Source organism: Papio anubis, chromosome 1, assembly GCF_008728515.1.
Source record: "Papio anubis isolate 15944 chromosome 1, Panubis1.0, whole genome shotgun sequence".
NCBI lineage: Eukaryota > Metazoa > Chordata > Mammalia > Primates > Cercopithecidae > Papio > Papio anubis.
In genome coordinates, this window is record NC_044976.1 from 148,922 (window position 1) to 155,108 (window position 6,187).

Genomic DNA, 6,187 nt, shown 5'->3' on the forward strand with positions numbered 1-6,187 from the left:
TTGCTCTGTCGCCCAGGCTGGAGTGCTGTGGCGTGATTTCGTCTCACTGCAACCTCCACCTCCCAAGTTCAAGTGATTCTCCTGTCTCAGCCTCCCGAGTAGCTGGGACTACAGGCGCCCGCCACCACGCCCGGCTAATATTTGTATTTGTAGTAGAGACGGGGTTTCACCGTGTTAGCCAGGATGGTCTCAATCTCCTGACCTCGTGATCCGCCCGCCTTGGCCTCCCAAAGTGCTGAGATTACAGGTGTCAGCCACACCAACCGGCCACCTTTTTCTTTTTTTTTTGAGACGGAGTCTTGCTCTGTCACCCAGGCTGGAGTGCAGTGGCCGGATCTCAGCTCACTGCAAGCTCCGCCTCCAGGTTCACGCCATTCTCCTGCCTCAGCCTCCTGAGTAGCTGGGACACCTGGCTGCCACCTAGCCGGCTAGTTTTGTATTTTTAGTAGAGACAGGGTTTCACTGTGTTAGCCAGGATGGTCTCAATCTCCTGACCTCGTGGTCCGCCCGTCTCGGCCTCCCCAAAGTGCTGGGATTACAGGCTTGAGCCACAGCTTGACCTACCTTTTTCTTTTTTTTTTTTTTTTTTTTTTTTTTTTGAGGCCAGTCTTGCTCTGTCGCCCAGGCTGGAAGTGCAGTGGCCGGATCTCCAGCTCACTGCAAGCTCCGCTACTCGGAGTTCCACGCCATTCTCCTGCCTCAAGCCTCCCGAGGCAGCTGGGACTACAGAAACACCCACCTGCGCCCGGCTAGTTTTTGTATTTTTAGTAGAGGCGGGGGTTTCACCGTGTTATGGGATGAGTCTCAGGATGGTCTGATCTCCTGACCTCGTGATCTGCCCTTCGGCCCCTCCCAAAGTGCCACAGGATTACAGGCTTGAGCCACCGAGCCCGGCCTACCTTTTTCTTAAGACAAGGAGAACGACCCCATTTTCTTCTAGCTCAGACATGCACGCCTGGGGTCTTCTCTGTTGCTTTTTCTCCCAAAATTAAGCCCAACTGGCTTGTCCGTGCATTTGTATGAGGAACTGAATTGTTGTTTGTATAGACAAATGAGAGACTGAGTTTTCTCAGCTCCGGAAAGAAAGGCATTTTGCTCCTCCCAGCTGAAAGGCGCCCCTGGGTGACTGTGAGCCAAGCGGGTGTGTCTTGTGGGCTGATCCCCCCCAACATGCAGCAGCTCCCCAGGGACCCCCAACACAATCAGTTTAAAGGCTTGTCCAGGAGATGCAGGCAGGAGCTGCTCACTCCGTGTTCTGAGCCCTCTCAGAGGCGTTGGACTTCTAGAGAGAGAAACTGAGACAGTAAGACGGCGGAGATGCCTCAGTGGTGACACACTGTGGAGTCCCGCCCACGACCCGTCCACAACCGGCACGCTCAACCTGCTCCACGGAAGCCCGGGCCACAGCCCAGTTCCTCCTTTCAAGAAAAAAAAAAAAGGGGGAAATAAATAATGTAAGACTCAGGAAAGACAGGGAACTACCTCCTTCCAGGCACCCACTGGTTTTACGGCGCCTCTACTTGCAAGTGTTGATGTAAAACTGAAAATGTCAAGGGCATGCTGGGTTTCCTAGTGCCCCAGCTGGCTTCATATTATGGTTTTTTGGGGCACATTTTAAACTGATGGGCAAATTCCATCCAGGAAAAATTCAGAGCCCAAAGGTCGGCCTGCAACTATAGAACTACAGAGTTCCTGGCCAGGTGCGGTGGCTTACCCTGAAATCCCAGCACTTTGGGAGGCCAAAGTGGGCGGATTACCTGAGGTCAGGAGTTCGAGACCAGCCTGGCTGACAGGGTGAAACCCCATCTCTACTAAAAATACAAAAATGAGCCGGGCGTGGTGGCATCCACCTGTAATCCCAGCTACCTAGGAAGCTTAGGCAGGAGAATAGCTTGAATCTGGAAGGCGGAGGTTGCAGGGAGCTGAGATCATGCCATTGCACCCCAGCCAAGGCCACAAGAGCAAAACTCTGTTTCAAAAAAAAAAAGAAAAAGAAAAAGAAAAAAAATGAACTGTAGAGTTCCTAAGTTCTCTACCTCTCTGTTTCCTTTGCTGCCTGCTTTAAAGTTGCTGTTACTTTTTTCTTTTTTCAGACAGAGTCTCACCGTGTCGCCCAGGATGGAGTGCAGTGGTGTGATCTTGGCTCACTGCAACCTCTGCCTCCCGGGTTCAAGCTATTCTCCTGCCTCAGACTCCCAAGTAGCCGTAGCCAGGATTACAAGTGTGCGCCACCATGCCTGGCTAATTTTTGTAAATTTAGTAGAGACGTGGTTTCACCGTGTTGGCTAAGCTGGTCTTGAACTCCTGGCCTCAGGCAATCCGCTCGCCTTGGCCTACCAAAATGCCAGGATGACAGGTGTGAGCCACTGTGCCCGACCAGCTGTTACTTTTCTACTGAGATGACATCCACAGTTTGCATCTAGATGTTTCTTTCTGTTATTGCTTTTCTGACCAGTGACTTTGTGTTGATATGTCATGGTTAGAGGTGTAAAGCAAAAGCTGTAGGGTTTTTGTATGAGTGTGCATGCGTGTTCAGATGTGTTTATGTGTACGTATGTGGATTCTGTTATATGTTTTGTGGCCATAAGGTACCAAATTGGCTTAAGTTAAGGAGTACCCATACATTTAGTACATAATAACAAATTTCACGTGACTTAAGTAAAATCTTTTTTTTTTTTTTGAGATGGAGTCTCGCTCTGCTCCCAGTCTGGAGTGCAGTGGCGTGATCTCGGCTCACTGCAAGCTTCACCTTTTGGGTTCAGGCCATTATCCTGCCTCAGCCTCCTGAGTAGCTGGGACTACAGGCGCCCGACACCACGCCTGGCTAATTTTTTGTATATTTTAGTAGAGACGGGGTTTCACCATGTTAGCCAAGACAGTCTTGATCTCCTGACCTCGTGATCTGCCCGCCTCGGCCTCCCAGAGTGCTGGGATTACAAGCATGAGCCACTGTGCCCAGCCAAAAGTATTGGTAAAGTAATATAAAAAGTGTCTTTAAAACTGTCAGCATACATTTTTGTTTGCATTTATTGATTTATAAGGGGTCAAAACTTGGCATAAGCATTATAAAACTCTAAACCCAGCTGAATGCCATGCATGGTGGCTCACGCCTGTAATCCCAGAACTTTGGGAGGCCGAGGCAGATAGATCACCTGAGATCAGGAATTTGAGACCAGTCTGGCCAACATGGCAAAACCCCATCTCTACTGAAAAATACAAAAATTAGCCAGGTGTGGTAGCGCATGCCTGTACTCCCAGCTACTCAGGAAGCTGAGGCAGGAGAATCACTTGAACCTGGAAAGGGGAGGTTGCAGTGAGCTGAGATCGAGCCATTGCACTCCAGCTTGGGCAACAGAGTGAGACTGCATGTAAAAAAAAAAAAAAAAAAAAAAAATTATAGGAAAACGTTCTTTCTACAAAATTTCTTATTAAAAGGTAAATAATTTTGTCTAATTCAAAGCTTATTTAAAGTTTATGTATAAAATGAAGTAAAAAGAACAAGAAAATAAGGGAGACTGAGGGAAGTTATAGATATAAAGAGGTCTTTTTGTTAAGTAAGGTTAAAAGAAAAATAATTTTATATGAGAAAGAATCTTGTATGGTAAATGTCCTTAAATAAATGACTGGTTGTTTTAAAAAAGGGATGTTCAGGACAATCTAGAAAGTCCACAGGTAGTGAATGGTCTGTGTAAGCTGCAATACATTTAGTAAAAAAGGAATTTATAAAAATGTTACATGATAGGTCGGGCATGGTGGCTCATGCCTGTAATCCCAAAATTAGCCAGGCGTGGTGGTGCACGCCTATAGTTCCAGCTGCTCAGGAGGCTGAGGCAGGAGACTCAGTGGAACCTGGGAGGCGGAGGCTGCAGCGAGCCGAGATCAGGCCACTGCACTCCAGCCTGGGGGACAGAGCGAGACTCCATCTAACAACAAAAAAAATTGTTTTAAGGGGTAATGAATGCTGGTCCATGTCCATTCCTATCTGGCCTAGAAATTTTAATGGGCTGTAAATCTTTTAACTCTAAGTCCCTGGGTCGTAGGGAGTCCTACTGAGGGGCAGGATTGACCCAGGGTAGGCAGCCATACCAGCCCAGCAATGCTATGAGACACAATAAAGATTTGGTAGCCATTGATGTTGCCTCTGGCAAATCTTGGCCAGAAGGGGTGAATGCAAACCAAAAATTAAACCCTAAGGCCCCCCAACCATCCGCATGGAGCCCTCCTCTCAGCCAAGGACATTCCAGTGTTAACCTGGAAACTTGCTCAGGCCATGGTGGGAAGGGATTGTAGGTCATGCCTCCTCCCTTTTGGAATTCAGGAAAAGCCGACCAGCATTGACATCAACACAGGCCTTAAGTCTGATAGGAAACATTTACAAGGTATTCTCTCTGAAGCTGGAGACCCGAGGCTTCAGCTGCATGGAAAACCACAACCCCTTACTGAAACCCAGACATTCCTTTCTGTTGAGAATAACTCTTTCAACCAACTGTCAATCAGAATCATTTTGAATCTACCTATAACCTAGAAGTCTGCCCACACCACCCCAACTTATCCTGCCCTTTCCGATTGAACCCGTGTAAATAAATCATGTCTCCCTAAAATGTATAAAAGCAAGCTGTGCCACAAGCACGTTGGGCACCTCCTGAGGCTGTCATGGGTGTGTTCTTAACCTTGGCAAAACAAATTTTCTAAAGGGACTGAGACCTTCCTCAGATGCTTTTGGGTTTGCACCCTCCAGGTTGGGATTCTCTGTCCCTCAAGCCCCCGCCGGCCAGACAGTCCCTGCTGTTCAGAGGCAGCCAAGCCTTTCTGGTCCGACCCTGGGGGCTGGAGGAGGTTGGGGCAGGAGGTGGCAACTGGGTTGGGGAATGTTTCATTGGGTCCCCAAAGCAGAGGGTGCCCCCCACTGCCCAAGATGCTGAGGGTGGTCCCTGTTGTCTTATTCCTGAAGATGCCAGAGGAAGTCCCTCCTGAGGGCTGGCCCACAGCAGAAGGGCTGCTCCTGCCCTCAGAGGGCAATCTCAGGGTTGAGAAGGTTACAGCCACCATCCGCCACCAACTAGCTGCTTGTGCCGATCCCACTGGCTAAGGCCTGGGCAGCCTGTGTCCTGCTTACCAGAAGGCCACAAATGCAGGTGGGTGGGGTAAGGGCCATGGTGGGGGGTTGGCAAGGCATGCTGGCCACACCTGTCCCGGGCACCTTCTCCCTGGGGTGTGACTCAGCCATGCTCCTGAGCAGGATCCTCTGAGCTGAGCCTCACTGCCGCCTTCCCACCTGCAGAGTCCCCAAAGGTGCGCTCTCATCTCACACTACTGAGGGACAAACAAGGCAGGGCAGGCCTCCATCTGCCACGGGCCACAGCCGTGAGCGTGCAAGCGAGTGGACGTGCTGGTGCCTGTATCTGCGGCCGGTGTGGCTTCCCTTACATAACTTTCCATGCTGTAAAACCAGCTCGGCCCGCCCTGCCTGGGAACGGCAGAGGCCTGAGAGGAGGCAGAGGAAGGAGGCTGGATGCTGAGCTCTTTTCCAAAGGTGGTGCCTGTGACGTCAGGAATGGAGGCAGGCTGGATTCCCACGGGCTGGGGCTGTGTGGACATTCCTCCTGGCTTCTGCCCCAGGACCTGCAGCAGCGTCTCAGACCCCCACCAAGGTGTCTCCGAGGGGCAGAGTCAGGCTGAGCATGGACACAGACTGCCCTCTGCCCGTAGCCACAGCGGGAGCCACCCTCAGTGTTCAGCCACCTTGCTGACCTGTGGTTGTCTCTGAGAGGCCATCAGGGTTGGGGCAAAGGACAGGGCCACAGGCAGCCAGGTGGCGAGGTCCACCTCCCAATCCCCCACCAGGGGACCACCCTCAGCTCCCCGCTGTCCTCAGCTGCCTCTCGGTGAGGCGGTGGGCTGTGTGCCTGACCTTAGCGTCCCACCCCAGCGCCCGGCCACCTACAGCTCCCTCCCAATGTGTCTGGGGTCAGAGAGAGGTGGAAAGGACGCAGCGCCCCGCGCTTTCTAAAGTCTGTCCAGAGGGAGGTCGGGGCGTCCCGGGACTGGGAAGGCACCTGCAGGGGGAGGGTGCTGGGGCGGGGGCGTCCCGGGGCTGGGAAGGCACCTGCAGGGGGAGGGTGCTGGGGCGCGGACGTGGGTTGCAAAGCGAACCCACGCGTGTCACTCTCGGGTCCCTGAACGAGCC